Here is a 21,563-nt window from a genome sequence, read left to right as displayed (position 1 = left end):
TTCCTCGTCTGTGAAATGGGAATGTTATAGAAGCTACCTCTCTGGGTGCCGGTGAGGAATGAAGGAGACAGGACAGGTAAAGCATGTACAATAGGGTCTGGCACAGAGCAGGCACTCCATAGATAATATTATTATTCTGATGAACATTTTCTGTTGTATTTGTGTTTTTATAAGGCTTTGCAGAATTTACTAACCATCTATTTCATTTCTTCTAATTAGGCTCAAAACTTTCCCTCCTCTACACCAATAGATCTTGCCTGTGATTAATGTCACACACTTAACACATAATTTGATATTTTAATTGTGAAATGATACATATCATCAAGTCTGAGTTTCATATATACATTGAAAACTTGCTTCTAAGAAATAGCCGACAAGCGATTAATAGCGCATACGAAAAATCACAGTTAACAGAACAGCAGATAATTAAGCCAATTACATATTTTTCATTTATATGATGACTATGACTTTGCCTAGAGAATACTAAACATGCAGACGGAAAGTAAATATTTCAGATGAGGCAGTCATTTGGATAATTGAAGTTTAATTAAATCTAGCTTAAAGTTCAATTAAATTACATTTTCTCTAAAACATCTTTTCCTGGATAAGCCGTTATGCAAAGTATTTCTTAAATATCTGAGAAAATTGCATGAGTCGTAAAAATTACTGGCAATAATATCCCATTTTCTAGGGGGTGACATCATTCCCCAGTCACTGCCCTGTAGTGACCAATCCTTTTCTCGATTAACCATTGCAGGAGGGACAAGGCATCCTGCAAAGATGGCGGGTGGAGGATGCTGCTGCACTAACCACTTCCTAGGTGTCTACAAATTCCCATGAAATCAGACTGGATGGTGACAGTTGTTTTTTCTATACTTCAGTGTCCCGATTAGGATGTAGCGATGGATCAGAATCACACTGAGAGACATTAGTCATGAAGTATATTTCATGCCTTATGATTCATTTTGTACTTCCCAAGAGCTTTTCAAGTAGTTAGATCATAGGAAAAGGGTCATAGAAAAAGTTCACAGAAAAAAAAAATGTTTAGACAAAAAATATGATCCCTTTAGGCGCGTCTAACTCACTATTGGATAGTCAGGATTGTCCATGTTAATTTCTCCAACAGCTTTGTCTCCCCTAATCCTAGTAGCATCCTCACAGAACACTGGAAGCCCTTGGGAAAATATTTAAAGTTATTTTAGCATTAAACACAGAACTTGATCATATCAAATACTTAGCAAGTTTGGCAAAACAAAACGTTTTCCCAAGGAAATCTCTCTTTCCGCACAATGGTTTCACGGTCCCAGACTCAGTGTCTGTCTGCAAAGTGTGGGAGAGAATTCTCTTTGCATATGGTGTTTCCTCTCCTCCACTTGGGAGGGATCTCGGCTCCTGCTGCGGAGTGTGGTCCACGGACCAGCAGCTTCAGCATCATCTGGGACCTAACTCGCTAGGAATGCCAAAGCCACCTGGCCCTGCTAAGTCTGATTCTCACAGGATCCGCAGGAGACTTTGTGAGCGCATTCAAGTTTAAGCAACACTGGCCTGGAGGGCCCCGTGCGGCTCATTCCAAAGCCTGACATACTTTAAAGGGGAGAAGGTGACATTAATCAACTGACAACCAAAGACGAAAGCTGTTCACTGTCAAAAATGGGTTGAGGAGCTCATCACTGGGAGACCTGGGGAACCACATCTACAAATACAGCATCCAGGGTGTCTCAGGTTTCTAGAGCCTTGGCAGACGCAACCCTGAAGCAAATATTTACCTGTCTGTTAATGCATAGGTGTGAATGCTTTGGCGCACTGCCTTTCAGGGAATGACTGTGCACATAGATACCAGCTTTGTAACCGAGTCTACATACGGGGTAAGGGACGCGTCATTTCCCTTACCATTTGCTGAAGTGAAATTTCCCAGGTTGCCTTTTACGCTACAGAAGAAACCCACAGAATTTGCTTCTACCTCTCTAAGCCTCAGTTCTTTTCTCTGTCCAAAGGGAACAACAGTGGTGATTTCATTGCAGAGTCATTGTGGGAAATATACGAAATGACGCAGGCAAAGGCTTAGCACAGCCCCTGGCAGAAGTAAGCACTCGACCAATGGCAGTCGCTGCCAATACCCAGTGATACCTGACCAGCTGCTCCCGGGACAATGACTAAGATTCTGCCAAATGGGGAGAGATGCTGGCCCCATCAGAGCAGCTCAACGGTGATAGAGATCTTCTCTCCAGCAAAGAAACCTGCTGGATATTCCAATAGCCAAGTATCTCTTCAAGAGATATACAACCAAGTTTCCCGAAGAACTGGTGACTTTAGGGAAGATGTCCAAAGAGAGGACAGCAGAGGGGGGTGGTCGGTGTTTCCTGAAACACCCCTCATCCATTCGGAGACTATGGGAGTGGCATCCATGTGACCTGAATCTACAAGGATGACATTGTGAGTCAAGGTTAACAGGACCCTCGCAGGCCTTGGGTACTCTGCCTGGCCTTGAGATGAGCCCACCGGAGGTTGGACCGGTTCTCCAGCAAACAGACCTGGAGAGACTGACCTCCTTCCCTGGCCATGGCTGAGCAATGGTCACTCCCTGGCATCGGGATGGCAGGTCTGCATCCGTGGGCGATTGCAACTGAAGCTAGCTGCCATGACTTGTGGATGTGTGAGCTCTACACGTTTAATTCCCCTGAAGATGCAATATGGAACTGAGTCATTGGAACGGCCAACAGAATCCACATGGGTGTGAATGAGGTCTCTCTACTCGGTAAATCACTCATCTCCATTGCATGTAGGTCTGTTTCTAGAATTCTATCTTGTTCTTTTCTTTGGAGCATATTCCTTTGTTTCTTCATTTTCCTTGCCTCCTTGTGTTGGTTTCCGTGTATGAGATAAAAAACAGCCAACCGCTCCCAGTCCCAATGGAGTGGTCTCAGGGAGGAGAGGCACCTTCTCTCATTCAGCCCGCCTGAGCTCTGCTTCGTCCCCCAAATCTCTGTGCTTGTCCAAGCCTCCTTATTTGTTCTTGGTGGCTCCCAGTAGTTGAGGGTGGGCCAAGACCTGTTTCAACGTGTGTATTTTCTTGGTCTCCCGATGTGTAGGAGAAGCTCAGCTAATTCCCGGACTTCTTTCAGAGAGAACTGCTCCGTGTACAGCTGTCAATTCAGTGTGTGCATGGGAGGAGGGGAGTTCAGAGCATCCTGTGTCACCATCTTTGGCCAGAACATCCTCAATAACTTCTCCAAAGCACCTTATGGTTGACTTTTGAGTCTCAGGTAATATTTTTATGTGGACCATGTGCTCTGGTCGCCTCCAAAGTTGGTATCAACTTTAAAAAGTGCTTACTACTGCCTGGCCGGCATGACTTAGTGGTTGAGTGTTGGCCTATGAACCAGAAGGTCATGGTTTGATTCCCAGTTTGGGCACTCCGGGTTGCAGGCTTGGTCCCTAATGAGGGGCATGCGGGAGGCAGTCGATAGATTATTCTCTCTCATTATTGATGTTTCTCTCTCTCTCTCCCTCTCCCTTCCTCTCTGAAATCAGTAAAAATAGATATTTTTTTAAAAAGTGCTTACCACCACCCTCAACATTGGATTTCTAACCATGTGGCCCAGGTCTGAAAACACTTGGGGGCCACTCTCCCAGGCTAACGTGTAACTCCGTGAAGTCCCCTTGTAACATGTAATCCACCTACCCAGGGCTACGGGGTGGGCAGGCTGTGATTTGCCTGATGGCCCCATCTGCCTCCCCAGGAGAGTGGGAGCCCCGCCGTCTCCAGTGGTGTGAGCCTCGGAAGACAAGTTCCCACCCAGAGAGCAAACTTCTTCAGGATGAATCAGCAATAAAAGGGTGCCTGTGATGGGAACCATTGGCACCTTGACCTGCCAAGATAACATGACAATCACACCTGCAGAGAAGCAGTGGACACTGGGCCTACTTATGGGAAGGTTAGAAAAACACCCAAATATTCATTAGCCCTGACTTCTTTCATAAGAAAACAAGAGTGCATCTAACTCTTACGATAGTTGTCATGGGTTATTATCCTGCCCTTCTACTATGAAGAAGAAGCTAAATTTAATGGTGAGTCATTTTAGGAGCTTTCGATTAGAAAGAAGTGCTTTAAAAACTAATTATGAAAGTAATTGCTTTAGCCCCCATGAAATTTAAGCCTGAGATGATTTCCATAAACCCCTATCTGCTAAGTGAGTTTAACTTTTTATTGGCTCTATGAGATTCCCTTGAACACAACCAATTGATGTTTTGGTGAATTATACCAATGTATTAAAATTGAAACTTACAATGGATGAAATGCAAATTAAAGACCAGATTCATTGCTTAATTAAATTGCCTTAGATATAGTTTGTTTTTTTTTAAAGCAACCAGCAAATGCGGTCAAACTAGCTTTTGAATGGAGCTTAGGAAGTTGTCATTCATAGTATTTTGTTCAATGAAAGGGCAAGCCAACCCTCAGGAGAGAAGTGTCCTTATTACTAGTGATCCTCACACGGAACAGATTTGCTTTAAAGTGCACTCCAGAGAGCAGAGCCATGGGCTCCCATGAACCTGGAGGCAGTTGCCCAGGGAACATCCAGAAGAGATGCTGCACCAGCTCCCACTGCCACTGCAGGACTGACTCTACATCCCGACTGCACTCTCCCTCCTGCCCACATGGATGTGCTCATCCCTCCCACCTGAAAAATGCAGGAATTGTCTAGGGAAGAGGGAGCTCATTCAGGACACAAGCGTCTTCTATTTTAATACATTTTTTAATAAAATAAAATCTTCTTTATTTTGTACATCTCATGCGTATGGTTAATCTAATGGTAACTAGAAATACCTGGAATAGAAAAAAATGTAAACGTTATAATCCTATATACGTTAATTATATAGTTAACATTGAATCCCAACTAGTAGTTTAACCTGAGTGAGAACTTGAATCTTCATAGTCTTATCTATATATATAAAAAGCCAACGACCTTAACGCTGTAACGACTGGAACAACCAGTCACTATGACGCCCACTGCGGCCAGCAAACGCCAACCTCCCACAGCCGCTCCCCCAATCTGGTCCCACCCCCGATGAGCCGCCACCAACCCCATCTACCCACAGCCCCTACCCCTGGCTGGCCCCGCCCCTGATTGCCCCCCTACTCCAATAGGGGGCAGGGCCGGCTGGCCAACCTCCTGCAGCCCCTCTCCCCAGCCAGCTCCATCCCCAATCAGTACCCCCCACACCAATCAGGGGTGGGGCTGGCCGGCCAACCTCCCACAGCCCGTTCCCCGGCTGCTGACCCCTGATGGGCCCCCCCATTTGGGGGCGGGACTGGCTAACCCACCGCCCACAACCCCTCCCCACAGCCAGCCCCGCCCCCAATTGGTCCCCACCCCAATCTGGGGTGGGGCCCGCCGGCCAATCACCCTCGGCCCCTCCCCCCAGCCAGCCTGGCCCTGATCGGGCCTTGATCTGGGTGGGCCAGCCAGCCAACCTCCCACTGTCTCCTCCTCCTGACAGTCCCAGCCCCGATCCACCTATTGGGGCTGGGCTGGCCGGACCCCACCTGTGCACAAATTTATGCACTGGGCCTCTAGTTGTAACATAAGCATGCACATATGTATTTTTTTTAATACATAAAATGTACTATCATGGGCTATCAAATCTGGAAGCAGTTTCACTGTCTAGTGCTATTTGCGGATTCTTCCACAAGAGGGCGTGTCAACTAAATATATTGAAGGGAAGTGAAAAAGGTGTGTTTTCTCCATGATAAAAAGACCATTTAAAAACAAATCAAAGGCTTTTGAATCTGTACTCATTACTGTATATCAGTAAAAAGTAATTTCACATGAAAACATCCAGATATTCACCTAGAGCTTTAAAAGGTGGGGAATCTATGATCAAAGAAAGTCAAAATAAAATAGAATTTTACAGAATTAATGCTGGAAGGAAACTTTAAAAAAACTAACAAAAGAATTAATTTAGAAATAGCCTCATGTCAGTCCAGATATTTTTAGAGTAAGACATCTTAGAAATAATATTTAAGATTTTACTGAAATTGGAGAAACCAAGGCTCAGAAACCAAGGCTTAGAGAACTAATTTGCCCAGGGCCAGACTCCAGGCCCCCAGCCCCAACTCCATGCTTTTCCCCACTATGCTCCAATGTAATAATGCTCTCGATCTCTATCAACATCTACCCATATTTTTCTATCTGTTTAAAGTAAATAATTATGCGCCTGATTCTCAGGTCCTGGGAAAGGTCCCCGTAGCTCCTGGCTTTTGGACGGAGCAGCCGGTAATCCTGCTGCTTGTGCCAGTGCGGGTGGAACTGGGCTCCGCTTGCCCCAGGCCTCCTGTCTGAAATCAGGTCCCATGCTCCCCTGGGGTCTCACTGTGGCTATTTCTGATTATGTAAATAAGTCATTGATTATACTTTCTTATCTTAATTTCTCCATTGTTTTTTTTTTTTAACAATTCGTCTGTATATTATGATTTTAATGGTTGCTCTAGCGAGATACAGATATATGTGTATATTTGTATATATAGATATTTAACTTTTCCCAGACTACTTAGAGTTAACACTGTACCTCTGCACATAAAATGATATGGACTTTGCAATTGTGTAGGTCCATTTCCTACTACTCACCATCATTTATGCTATCATTGTCATACCTATTATGTCTGTATAACATTACATATCCCACAATGCCCTTTAAAAAATATATGTATTTTTTATTCATTTCAGAAAGGAAGGGAGAGGGAAATAGAAAAAAAAAAAACACAAAACATCAATGATGAGAGAGAATTATTGATCAGCTGCCTCCTGCATGTCCCTTACTGGGGATGAAGCTCGCAACCTGGGCATGTGCCCTGACCAGGAATCAAACCGTGACCTCCTGGTACATAGATGGATACTCAACCAGAGTCACACCAGCCAGGCTAAATGCCCTTTGGTAGGGAAATATTTCCCATTGCCTATAGTTCCATTAGAAAAGGACAAGAAAAGAGAGAAGTTCCCAAGGACAGGTTTCCAGGTTTAACCATGGAAAAGCGTTTATCAATAACAATTGAGGGGAGGTCATCAGTGTACACATAACATTTATCTCTACATCTGGGTAATCAATGCTTCAATGAGTCTCTATTTTAAAGTAGTTCCATTTTATTCCATTTCTGAGTATAAGCAGGCTCGTGGCGGAAACGGCTTTGATACCACAGAGCCTCTGAGGGAGCCTGCCAAAGACAACTAAAAACTACCCGCCCACATACTTTTTCTATGAATAGCTTGTGTAACCCACAGTACATTCAGAAACACAAAGTGAAAGATGATTCTTCACTGCTAGCCCAACAAGAACATTCAGTCATTCTAGAAAAACGGGTGCTATTTTGACGCAGCATAAGGTCTGCCTGGCCCATTTACCTCTCTCAACAATAAGGTGGAAGGAAAGGCAAGCTAACCAAGGGAGCGGTGGCGAAAGCATGAGGAAGAGTCAGTGACAGGATACCCATGAAATGAGGAGAGAGCAAGCTGAGCTTCAACTCGGAAAATTCCATCCAGGAAAAGTATCATCAGAAAAGACCTGGAGAGGAGAACTGGAGACCAGGTATTATTCAGTGTCTGTCTGGTCTACCAGCATACAAGCTGTGTGAGGGCAGGAAAAGGGTGTTGGGGTGCATGACAAAGGAGTCACTGCCAACAAGTCCTAGGTGTGTGTCCCTAAAAAGACAAGACAGCAGATGCAGAAACAAAGAAAACACGATGGATAAATGAGCGGAGACCTTTGTGCAGAATGAATGATCAAGAGGGTGGGTGAGTGTCCTGCAGGCGTGGCTCAGTGGTTGAGTGTCGAACTATGAACCAGGAGATCACAGTTCAATTCCCGGCCAGGACACAGGCCCAGGCGGTGGGCTCAATCCCCAGTGAGAGGCCTGCAGGAGGCAGCCGATCAATGATTCTCATCATTGATGTTTCTATCTCTCTCCCTCTTCCTTCTCTGAAATCAATAAAAAATAAAATTTTGGGGGGAAAAGAGAGTGGGTGAGTGATCTGCTTGTAACAACACAATGTGAAGCATAGAACTAGTTCTGATAAAATCAGATTAGTTATCAGAGAGGAAGAGTAAAATGTCTTGGACAGTGGGCCCAGTCACCCCAGCTGCCTGTGAAATCTTGCCCTGGCATTCTGATGGGCTCTCATGATCTCAAAGCTGTGCTAAACCATTAGAGGACAGAAGCTTCTAAGAACCAGAGTGATTCTTCAAGGCATGTGGACATGCGAGCATCAAACTAACCTTTCAGTGGCAGCCAGAGTCCAAGTCTGGACTTGTCAGGAAGGTGCGTTCTGCGCAGCGTCTCCTGGCCTCCTGGCCTCCTGGCCTCCTGGCCGTGGTTCAGAAAACACAACGTCGGATCCTGAGACACAGCCTTTGCTCTTTATAATCGTGCTCCCATCGAATTCACTAACTAGAGGCCCGATGCATGAAATCCGTGCAAGGGGCTCGGCCCTCACAGCCCCGGCTTTGTCCGGAAGGTCGTCCAGAAGGTCATCTGGCTGTCCGGTCTAATTAGCATATTATGCTTTTTTTATTATAGATGGAAGCATTTGACTTGTGTGTTCACCTGTTTCCCCTCCTGGAATTTCATGGGGGAAAAGCAGAGAGTAGGACTCCCTTTAGTCTCTACATAGCTGCTCAAAAAATCAATACTGAATTGCCACAAAAGAATACTTACAAATTATGTGTATGGTATAAAGGATCATGATAAAGTGACTATTATTCCTTTGCTCAACCCTTCCTCTTCTCTGTGCTTCATCTTTGAGATCTTTGGCATTTATTGCCATATAACCAATATAACTAACTAGTTATATTGTTTATCTTTAAGCACCAGAAGTCAGTCTTTTCCATTCACTGCCATCCTCCTGCACAAGGAGGGCTCTAAATAACATTTCTTGAATGCGTGTGTGAGCAACCTCACTTATATCTACCACTCAGCTGAAGGAATAAGACTGATCTCCTGCATGACCCTCCTCTATTCCATCCTCTTGCCTCCCCATCAGAGGGCGCCATGAATCGAAACTTGTTTATTACGCCCCTGCTTTCTTTTACCCTCTGGGTGCTTGAAACATCACCTGGGTTTGTGTCCCTAAAAATCTACTGTTTGGCTTTGCATCGTTTTTCACTTTCTATCAATGCAATCACACGGTACGCATTCTTCTGCGATTTGCTTTCTTCACCCAACATTGCACTTCTGAAGCTCATCCATGTTGTGTGTAGTGTTCTAGGGCATGATCATACCACACTGAATTGATCCATGTTGCTGTTTATTGTCATTTGGACAGTATGTCGTTTTTGGTGTTACAAAGACTGTCGCTATGAACCTTCTTCTACATGACCCTGTACAATTGTGCCCGTTTTTTCACACCGCATATCTGAGAGTGAACTTGCTAGAATGTCAGGTCTTTCATTCTTAGTCTTGAGTAGACAGTGTCAAATTCTTTCCAAAGAGACTGCTCCAACTTATATTCCCCTCAGCACTGTCTAACTGAACTGGTTGCTCCACACGCTCCTATAACTCGATGTTATCAGACATTTACATTTTTGCCAATCTGTTGGCAGTAAAACAGTCACATGGCCCCAATTAGCATTTCCTTGATTATCAATGGCATTGAGCTTCTTTTCTTTGTTTATTTGGGTTTCTTCCATAAATTATCTCTTAACCATTTTTTTTTTTTACTGGGTTGTTGTTCTGTTTCTTATTTGTAAGCATCCCTTACATATTCTGGATATACTAGTAAATAACTTGTGAGTTATATGTGTTGCTTTATGTTCTTCCAGTTGTGGGACTGAGGGATTTTTTTACCTTCTTTGTGTTTTCTTTTCATCAACAGAAATTCTTAATTTTAGTGTAACTGAATATATATTTCTTCCTTATGATATTTATACAAGGTGTCCCCCAAAATGTATGCACACTTCACAGCTGATAGCTCAGTTGATGTTTCTTTCTTTTCAGAGTTAACTCATTGGAATTAATAATTCAAAAGTGTGTGTGCATTTTTTTTTTGGGGGGGGGGAGGTCACCCTGTATATATTTATATCTTTACAAAGAAATCCTTCTTTTATATATATATATATTTTTTAATTGATTTTTTACAGAGAGGAAGAGAGAGGGATAGAGAGTCAGAAACATCGATGAGAGAGAAACATCGATCAGCTGCCTCCTGCACACCCCCTACTGGGGATGTGCCCGCAACCAAGGTACATGCCCTTGACCGGAATCGAACCCGGGACCCTTGAGTCCGCAGGCCGACGCTCTATCCACTGAGCCAAACCGGTTTCGGCAAGAAATCCTTCTTAACTTAGAAGTTATAAAGATATTTGATGCTGTTGTCTGATTGTTTATAGTTCTCCCTTTTACACGTGAATCTTTAACCCACCTAGAATTGTAGGGCACCCATGTAACCAGTTGTCCAGGCACTATTTGTTGAAAAGTCCAGTCTGTTCGCACTAGTTAGCACCTGTCAGTTCCATAATGTGTTATTTCTGTATTTGTATGGGTCTGTGTCTGTTGTTCCATTGGTCTCTTGGTCTATCCTTTCACACAGTATTTATTATTTTAATGTAATTTTTTATTTTCTGGTGGTCAAACACTTTACATGAGAGCCACCCTCTCAACTGATTCATGAGTGTCCAGTACAGATGGTTGTCTATAGGCACAATGCCGCACAGCAGGTCTCTAAGCTTATTCATCTTATAACTGAGACTTTACAAACCCCTTGAGTAACAACACCCCATTTAAAAACACTTTAGAAAGACTCCGAAACTACCTCCCAACATAATCAGAATACTTCTCAGGAACCAGAGCTTAATGGTGCAAAACTAGAAGCATTTTCATTTACACCAGATGAAAAAAAGGGTACTTGTTATTGAATACCATTTAAATTGTGCTGGAAGTGCTAAATAATGCAACAATTCAATACCGAACAGTCTACCAGCTGGGGAGGAGGAGGCAATGTTCCCTTATTTCCAGATGCTATCACTACATTTATGAAAAACCACTGAAGACCATAAGAGAATTCTGAAAGGTGCTCAATTGTAAAATTTATATGCAAAAATCAACAGATTCTTTTCTCAGGAAACAGTATCATTCCAGAAGACATTCTACTCATGAAAACAGTAAAACACACTGAGTCATTTTATACGCACTTACAATTAAAATATCATCTTAAAGAAACACACACACACACTCACAATCCCAGTAAGATACAAAATCTCTAGGAATCCCAATAGTAACTAATAATAATACCTTTTAAGAGTGAGGGATTTTTTACACTATCACTTAATCCTCAAAGCAAAATATGGGTAGGAGTTGTTGTTATAAGCATTTTGTAATTGAAACACCTGAGCTTCTGAAAAGTCCCATTGCTCCCCAAGGTCACTCACAGAACACAGCAGAGTCAGGGTTTGAACCAAAGTTTGTGATCTGAACCACCAAACAAGACTGCCACTCCTGCCTCTACAAAGAAGACTATAGGCCTCTACTGAGGAATTCATAAGAACACCCCACTCAATAGAGACAGGGTTTGAAGCAGATAGCTGTGTATCAAAAAGGATGTCCGTTCTTATCTATATACGTATATAAAAGCCAAGCAACCGGAACAACTGGAACAACGGGTTGTTATGACAAGCACTGCGGCCAGCCAACCGGCCCAATGGAGGCAGGGCCAGTCAGCCAACCTCCCACAGCCCCTCCCCTTGGCTGGCCCGGCCCCCAATCAGCCCCAATCGGGGCGGGCTGGCCAGACCATACCCGTGCACGAATTCGTGCACTGGGCCTCTAGTCAGTTTATATTTAAATGCAAGGCAAACCCAATAAAATCCTAACAATTTTTTGTTACCTACAACTTTATTTATATCAGGATTTTTTCTTAATTCACTATATTATTCTAATTTCTGGAAGTCTACTGGTAAACATGGAAATTCATTTAAAAAGAGGGTAACTTGCCTTAGCTGATATTAAGATATACTATAAAGTCACAGTCACTGGGAATAAAACAGACCAGTTCTCAGCCTGGGCAGTTTGCCCCTCAAAGGTAGTCAGCAAAATCTGGTAACGTTTTTGATCATTACTGAGGATGGGATTCTCTGGCACCTGGTGGTTGGAGGTCAGGGATGCTGTTAAACAACTTACATTGCCCCCCACCTTCATCCCTCCAAGAAACAAAACAAAAACAAAACAAAACAAAAATCTCACAGTGCCCAAAACAGCCCCTTACTCCCAACCCCGGCAATTACCTGGCCCCACATAAGGAATGACCAGGCCCCCAAATGTCAATAGTGCCAAGGCTGAGAAACTAAAATAGGCAAATAAATAGAGCAGAGTAGAGAGGTGTCCTCAAACCTCCTTTCTTACACCAATGCTGATGTTGCCTAAAAATTAAAAACATCTCCACAGCATAAAAACAAAGACAAGATATAAACCATAACCTGGGGAAATGTTTGCAATATATACTATGTCAGACCAAAAAAAAAAAAAAAAAAGAAAGAAATCCCTGATATACAAAGAGTTTTTACAAATCAATAAGGAAAAGACAACCCATACAGATAATATAGGCAAGGCACACAAACAGAGTAGTCAGAAATTAAAAACATACATAAATCATAATAATACAAAGTGAAAATTATATATAGAATACATGTATCAAATGTAATAATAAAACATCATTAAAATGCAGATTAAAATGAGATACTGCCCAGCCGGCGTGGCTTAGTGGTTGAACATTGACCTATGACCCAGGAGGTCACGGTTCCATCCCCAGTGGGGGGCAAGCAGGAGGCAGCCGATCAATGATTCTATCTCATCATGGATGTTTCCATCTTTCTCTCCCTATCCCTCCCTCTCTGAAATCAATAAAAACATATGGAAAAGTAAATAAAATGAGGTATTATTTTGACAAAAAAAACAACACACCGCCTTTTGAGTCAATCAGCCTGGGAATAGGCCCCGCGGGGTCCTCGGTTACTGGCAGTAATAACTACTACCAGCAACGCGAAAGCTTCTGTTCTCCCATCTCTGAGGAAAGCTGCAAAGGGCATCCACCGCGGATGTGGCTCCTAATGAATAGTCTCAATTTATGTTGACCAAGTGCTGGATAAACAGCATTCTTTCATATGGACTGGCCTTGTTTGACTGTATAAATCTGTACAAATCCAATCTTCTTCGTGCAAATCCACTAGAGGCAATCTCAGGAAATTTTATTAGCTGTAATGATTTATTCAGGCCTCTAGAGTGCCATTTATTTCCCAGTAGAAATGTTTAGAGTATTTCAGTATTTCATTATTCACTGATTTTTTCCCCTAAAGTTCATTAAAAGTTAAAGATATATATATATATATATCCTCCCTACTGGGCTACAAATATCCCTAATGGCTTGGGCAGTGCTTAAGACTATTTCTGTAGAAATAATATTTGCACATAACCCTAATATCTTTAAAGGAGCTCTTCTATAAAAGGAAGAAAATTCCCTTTACATTTGCTGTTTCTAAATTACCTTAAATTCATGATTTGGTAGAGCACGCAAATATAAAGGTTGTCATTTATTGCGCCAATGGGAACTGTGATTCCCGGACAGCGTGAGGTCAGGTGAAACCCCAAATCCTGGTGTGGACTGACCCAGTGCTGCCTGGGTCCCCAGACCCCATTTCTGGGAAGCTCAGGTTGCCTGAGAGGCCAGTTCATGGAAGGCACTCCAGGACCACAGATGGGCTGCTTGGACTTGCCACCAAAACCCACCCTTCAGTCGCACGTCACAGATGGAGAGAGCCTAGCCATGGTCACCGTTTGCCCAGCGCCGGGCCCACGGTCACAGATGCCCCGGAGGGAAGGCAGTCTCTGGAGTCTGGTGTTCTGAGCACAGGGACTCTAAGGCCTGTGGGGTGTGTGAAAGGAGGACCCAGAAACCAAAGCCTTGGGGAAACAAGACAGTTACCTGTAAAGCGGGTACAAGGAAGTCCTTCTTCAGGATTACTGGCTCGTTAAACAAAACACCCAAGGGAATGGAAAGAAAACACGCGCACAAGATCCCCAACGCCACCAGGTTTACATTATGAGTCTGTTCATGGCGAGCCTAGTTATAAAATGGGGACATGTCATTGGCTAACAGCTCTGCAAAGGTGAAGGTAAAACTAACTTACAGGAATTGCCCCACATCTCCCACTGGTTCCCCAACTTCCTTGGAAGGAGTTCCGTCCCTTACCAGGTCTCACAAGCTGGTCTCCGTGCTCACTGACGTCACATCCTCTTACCTTCCTCCTTGCACTCTGGGTCTGGCCACCTGGCCCCAGCTGTTCTTCAAACACGCCCACACAGGCTCCTCCCTCAGACAAATGTTTGTTGAATGAATGAATCAGGAGGCATTTGGGAGTCTGAGAAACAAGGAATTGCAGATAAACCAACAGCTGTTCCTTTGTCTTTCCCTATGGATCCCAGGGGGTGGGCAGTGACAAGATTCCAAGAATGGTGCTCAGCAGAGCGGTCAAATTGTCCCAAGACCCTGGGGACGCAGGGCCCACAGCCTGTCAGCTCTGCTCTCACCTCCTTTTTTCTCAAAAAGCAGCAGCATCTCCTGCCTCCTCACACCTGGGACACACACAGACTCAATTCCCGGTGTGGGGCGTGCAGGAGGCAGCCAATCAATGATTCCCTGTCATCATTGATGTTTCCATCTCTCTTCCTTCCTCTCTGAAATCAATTAAAAAAAAAAAGCCACAAGAATGTCAGAAACTTTGGGCCACTGTTGGAGAAGTGTTTATGTACTAGAGTCCTGAAGGAAAATGGAAGCCCTCTTGCTGTTCAGTTAGTTCTTCTCATCCCGCCAGGTTCATCTGACCCAGAGCTGGTGGGAAGTTTATTCTATTATTCTGTGCTGCCGTTGTCATCTCTGGTTTTCCATCTCAGAGAACAACTTTGGAGCCACTGATCCTTTGGAGTGAAATTGGAGACATAACAAACACAAAAGTAGCAAGAAATTATGCAAATGAATGCAGGCAATTAAAGAGTAAAACCCACGAGTGATGTGAGAATCTGAGAAAAATCTGAGAAGAATAGCTCCTGGTAGGTAAAACGTTTGCTGAGGCCAGAGGACTTGTTCCATTCTCACCACATATATTACACTACTACGAAGGAAATAAGAGGTCAGTGGAAATCATAGCCGACGGTACATTTCGTATTTGTCTGATGTACGTCAACAAAATTGTTCCATCCCTCTATTCCTCCAAAACTGCCCAACCTCACACTCAGCCCTCAATAGAACCCCCTCTGTGAATGTAGAACAGGAACCTCCATGAGGATGGGACCGAGCCTGGATCTCCTCCTTTTGAACCCTGCTCCCCAGCCTGGTGAATTCTATAGATTCTTTTTAAAAAATGTATATTTTATTGATTTTTTACAGAGAGGAAGGGAGAGGGATAGAGAGTTAGAAACATCAATGAGAGAGCAACATCGATCAGCTGCCTCCTGCACACCCCTTACTGGGGATGTGCCTGAAACTAAGGTACATGCCCTTGACCGGAATTGAACCTGGAACCCTTCAGTCTGCAGGCCAACACTCTATCCACTGAGCCAAACCAGTCAGGGCTCTATAGATTCTTGTTGAAGCAATGGGCCCATTGCAACTACCAGCCTCAGACACATGAAGTATCCATGATTTCTCCCACTTTATCATCTTCTACGCTCACCCCCTCTGCATGCTAAGTAGATGCAGACAAATGGTACTTCCCTCCAAGCACACAGGGGACACCCGTCACGCCTCGAGCCAAAGATGACAAATCGCGTCTGATTTGTGTGTCAATAATGAACTGGCAGTGGCTGCTTGGAGTAGGAGAGTGTGAAGGATTCGGAGGCCACAGCTGATTTCCATGGGAAAGAGGATGGTGATCAATTCCTAGGGGGGCTCAGGGGTGGGGAGTGAAAAGTGGCAGCCCGTTGGCCATGCACTTTCCATTTCCGTCTTTAGTTAGTTATGTTGACAGGAAAAAGCTAACGCTTTAAGTGCTGGTGGTGGACTTGAAGGTGCCAGCATGAGGTGGAGGAATGATGGACAATCTCAGCCTGACGGGTTCCCCAAACATCTCAAGGCTTCACCTGCCTCCAGCCTGCCCCAGGTGAGGCTTTGGGACAATGAGTGACACAAACCCGTGGTTCTGATGAAACATCAGAAGCACCTGTGGAACTTTACAAAATCAAGTCTTCAACCGAGACACGCTGGGTCCGATGCTTGGGGACAATATTTAGGGTCTGGCCTTTGGAAGTGCTGGTGACTGTGAACAAGTCCGAGAAAGTCTTGCCTCTCCCCTGCAGCTCCAGAGCACCGGCCAGCAGCCCTGTGCGCAGTAACCATGCTGTTAGCAGGACACCTGCACGTTGGGGGGACGCTGAAGCCTGTGAAAGTAGCCCCCGCCCTGCGAGAGGCCTAATTCTCCCCGGCCGACTTAGGAATGTTCAGCTGGGGAAGTAAGATGGGAATTCCTCTCTGCTCCCCAGAAGCCATAACGACACACACCTTTTCATTCTTGAGCCAGAGGAAATCGCTAACCCTCCCCTTTCCTCACACTTGCAGCCGGTGTGATGGTTAGGGTAGAGTTCCTTTTAAACAAAGAGCTCCAGGGTGTTGTCTCCCAGGAAGGAAGGCGGCCAGAGGCGGCCCCGGCTGCCCACATGTTCCTTCAGCTGAGTCAGGCAGCAATGGTGTTTCCCTCGCCTTTAAACGGCACCACTCGCCCTCCTGCACATGCTCACACGTCCCCACTAAGCTGCTTCTAAGGGTTCCTTTGCTGAGGTTATTCCTAAATGATGGACTCAAGCTTGGTAACTGCATCCGCCTTCAAGGTCAACAGCGGGCATTGCTCTGCAGTGCACTCAGGTAGGACCTCTGCACTAGGCAGACAGCCCGAGATGAGCGGCTTAGCGGGCTCTGGTTGGCATCGTCCTAAATCTAGCGGGCATGGCCTTTACCCCTCTTTCAGGGACCCTCAGGGAAATGATGGCTCCTCTGGCCACCGCGGACAGGCAGTAGACCCTTGATGGATAGATGTCTGTGTGTGTGTGAATGGATGAAATGTCAGTTCTATTCCTCCAGGACCGTAGCTGCTGGAAAATAGAGAACACTGGATCCCAAAATGGGATCACTTATAGCAACAGGTGTGGTAACCGCAGAATTCAGAAATAAAGACCTACTACTGGTTTCTCTCTCTGTCGTTATTGCCTCCATCGGAGGTCAGTGAGCAGAGGACGGAGGTCGGAAGAGCAGTAGGGGAGTAGACTGGTTCTTTCCTCTGCTGCTCTCATCCCCGTGCCTGCTTCTACCACGCTTCTTGTCATGACGGGTTATCATCAGTGATTTCCTGTCCCGTGTCCTCCCCGGTGCTGTGTGTACCTCGAGAGCAGGGACTGCTCTTGATAGCTTGTTTTTTGTATAACCTCCTCATTTAGCACCATGTCTGATACATCAGGGGATGAGAAGAATGAACTGAACAGTGAGAGGTCTTCCATTTTCCTTCAGGACTCTAGTACATAAACACTTCTTTAAAAGTAGCCCAAAAGTTCTGACATTCTTGTGGCTTTTTTTTTTTTCATTACTGATTTCAGAGAGGAAGAAAGAGAGATGGAAACATCAATGATGACAGAGAATCACTGATTGGCTGCCTCCTGCACACCCCAGGGTAACTCAGCAAATTGTTGAATGAATGAATGAATGAATGAATGAAAAGCTTTTGAAAAGAAAAGAAAAAGGTATGACTATGTAAAGGCTAAATGTTTGCAAAGCTCAAACATAGAAGTTAGGCTCAGAGGATAGAGCATCGGCCCGTGGACTGATGGGTCGCAGGTTCAATTCTGGTCCAGGCCACGTACCTTGGTTGCAGGCTCGATCCCTGACCCAGGTCAGGGCACGTGTGGGAGGCAACCAATCCACGTGTCTCTCTCACATTGATCTTTCTCTCTTTCTGTCCCTCCTCGTCCCTTCCACTCTCTCTAGAAATCAATGGAAACATATCCTCGGGTGAGGAGTAACAAAATAAATAAATATCCTGTATAAGGAAAAAAAACCTTTGGCTCAGTCTCTGTAGACATTCGCCTCTCACGTTGGAATAAAAGCCAGTGGAGAGACTCCAGTCTTCCGACTACATGACTTCAATCATTTGGGCAGAACTCTTAGAAAAGCATGTGTAAGATGTTTAAGAAGCCCATCTGGTAGTACAACCTCAGTATGTATTTGGGAAACAAACTAACAAAACACAAAGCACACCTATCATTTTTATTACAATAATCTACAGAAAGTAAAGGTTTACAAAATCTTTTGAGCCAAAGGGTATATAAAACAGATTGATTTTTCCCACATGGGGGAGTCAAACCCCAGGAGGGACGTGAGATCTTTATGTTCATCTAACACAGCTTAGGTTTTAAAAGGCTGGGAAATAACTCGGCATAAATGTTCTTTCTGTTCCCGAGGCTCGCTGCTTGTTCTGGAGAGTTGCAGAGTCAACAGAACCCGAGGGCTTTCTTCTGCAGGGTCATTTCCATTATTTACTCTCATCTGAGGAGCCTGGGGACCTGGCCGCACAGTTCAACCGGGGACCTGGAATTTCCTGAGCTGACTGGAGCATGTATGATCGCCTCCTCCGGCTCTAGGCATGGTACAGAGTTCAATGCCTCTTGCCCCTTTCCTTCAGCCACCCCCAGAGCACAAACCCCCGTTAACCTTCATCTAGGCACCTTTTCCCTCCCCCCTGGCCAGGTAACAACTAGATACCAAGCCACCCAGTATTCAATTTTACCTACAGCTCTAATTGCTACAGCCTTTTCAGATTGATAAAGTGCTACTACATATATGATCCTTTAGAAAAAGTGGGCAGTGAGCTTGAGAGCTGTACGGCAGGTGCAGAAATTGCCCATCCTACAGGCCAGCAGGTAGACGGCCATTCCCACTGCCGAGCGGAGAGGACCCACAGTCTCATCCAGTCCCTCCACCTAAGTGCTAGTTTACAAGAAACATAGCGGATAGAGAAAAACGCCAAGTGACGCCAGGGGATCCCATTCGTGCCATGGGAGACATTTTACAGGACAGTGACCTGGCTTATTCAATAACTGGGTGCGGAAGAAGGGCGAGGGGAGCTGTCATAAATGAAGAGGGACTTGGGGACAGGTCCATCCAAGGCAATGTGGGGATTCCGCTTGGATCCCAAGTTAAACCACTCACTGCCAAAAGACATTTGTCGGACGATCTGGGAAATTTAAATACAATCTGAACATAAGATGATCTTAAGGAATTGTTAATTTTTTAAGTTAACCTTGAATTCGTTTGAACATTATTGTTAATTTTTATAAATGGATATTTTGTTATGTTAAGCAAATTTGTTGTTTAGAGATACATACTAAAGTGTAAATGGGAGAAGTAGAATGATTTGAAGTCTAGGATTTGCTTTGAACCACTCCAGCAAAAACAAACAAAACAAAACAAAACAAAACAGGAGTGTGTGTTTGTGTAGGAGCCGAGCAAACAGAATTGGCGAAATGTGAACGTTGTTAAACTGGCTGACCGGTACCCGAGTGGTTTTCTTTAACCAATTCCCCTGCTGCTGAGAATATTTGAAAGTTTTTACAATAAAAAGAAAAATCTTGACATTAAAAAGAGAGAGAGCAGGAGGGACTTGCCAGTGTTGAAGTCTGCTGAGGGAGGAAATACATGAGTAAAACCTCCCATTCAGCTTCGTGATTGGCGGTCACAGGAAATCTTGGGGGAGCTGTTCTGAGGTCAGACAGGAGCAGAGGGGAATTCGGGGTTGGCCATGATGTTTTTTTCCCAATGGGAGAGACTTCAACTTTTAAAAATCAGGTACAGTGAGAGCTTGAGTAAACAAAAGGAAGAAAACTGCCAAAGCCGGTTTGGCTCAGTGGATAGAGCGTCAGCCTGTGGACTGAAGGGTCTCGGGTTCGATTCCGGTCAGGGGCTTGTACCTTGGTTGCGGGCACATCCCCAGTGGGGGGTGTGCAGGAGGCAGCTGATTGATGTTTCTCTCTCATCGATGTTTCTAACTCTCTATCTCTCTCCCTTCCTCTCTGTAAAAAAAATCAATAAAATATATTTTAAAAAAAAAAGGAAGAAAATGTAACCAATTGGATAAGGGGCCCAAGAAAGGAGGAGAGGGTGAGAGCCAACGGAAAGGCAAGCAGTGGCCTTGGATAGGAGAGGGGCAGCTGCCCAAGTGGAAAGAAAAAGAAAGAGTGGACGCAGATGTAGGTACTTGGTATGTTTGGACCAAAAAGAGGACAGATTTGCTCTCTTGATGACTTCCGTTTTCTGTATGAAGTAGGAGGAGATTCAGGATAGGAGGTATATAAAAAACAAAAAACACACAAAACAAGTAGATTTCAGGACAGTGTTGTTGACCAATTTATAATCATGTATGTTCTCCCCATGATGCCATTTGCCCCAATAGTACTCAACTGTCGGGGTGCTGCTGAGAGAAAGAGAAACACGAGGTACATTCAGGTTGATGTTTTGCCTGACAGGATGCCAAAAAAAAAAAAAAAAAAGACAGGCATCTTAGGGTGTTGATAGGTGTTATTACCGAACGAAATAATCATGCAACTTAAGCTGGGTATAAAAAGAAACGGGTTGGTGAACTTCAAAGAGGTCTGGGAATGTCACTTCGTGAGCCCAAAGAGGGCTGTTGTGGTTGGAGAGGGGGACTTTCCCATTAGCAAGTTCGGAGGTGGGCGTTTGTGGGTGATACGATGAGCCAATGGTAAGAGGGAGTGGAGGAAGTAAACGGCTAATTGGGTTGTAAGTCACTTTCAGCATTAATGGCAGAAGCAGAACTTTCTAACAGACCGCTCCCGAATATTTGCAGGCCCCAAATACCATGCCACTGTAGTACAGGGCCCTCGGAGAGAAAAGCAGCATTTTGCTGTCCGAGGCAACAGTACACACAGATAATAACACTGTCTCCTTGAACTTTCAGAATCCCTTTGCCTAGATAGCCCGGGCACTATTTGTCATCCTCACAATATTCTTATAATGCAAAAGGGGGGGGGGGGGGCGCAGATATTAAGAGCTATGGGACAGAAAGTCCATATTTGATTAAAGCAGGGTTCCAAGAAATGGACTCCCACTTGCCTTTTCAAACTTAGAAAGAGTTGGCCGGGAGACCTCCTGGGCAAGGAGGCTGGCCAGGACTCCCAGAGCCTAATGCCATGTCCTGACTCATGACTTTTCCTCTGGGCTGGTGAGCGCTTCCAAAAGCGCTCATAGAGAGCAGGAAACTGCTCTCACACTAAGATTCCCCCGTCCCCTCTTAGACCCAACTCCATGGCCGATTTGCTGCAACACAGTAGGGCTGGGACCCTACTGGGGGGCAGTGCTCACGGCCACCCTGCTCCTGGGCTGGCCTAGGCCTCAGCCTGACATGCCATCTCCTTTCCTCCTTCCACCAATCATCTTCTGTCTCCCACTTGCACCCACTTTGTTCTTTGCTCTTTGCCACAGGTCAAGTTTACGTCCACCCGTGGGTCTGTTGGCGGTGAGGCACCAAGC

Source organism: Cnephaeus nilssonii, assembly GCF_951640355.1.
Source record: "Cnephaeus nilssonii genome assembly, chromosome: 16".
NCBI classification, from domain to species: domain Eukaryota; kingdom Metazoa; phylum Chordata; class Mammalia; order Chiroptera; family Vespertilionidae; genus Cnephaeus; species Cnephaeus nilssonii.
This window is presented reverse-complemented; position numbering follows the sequence as displayed.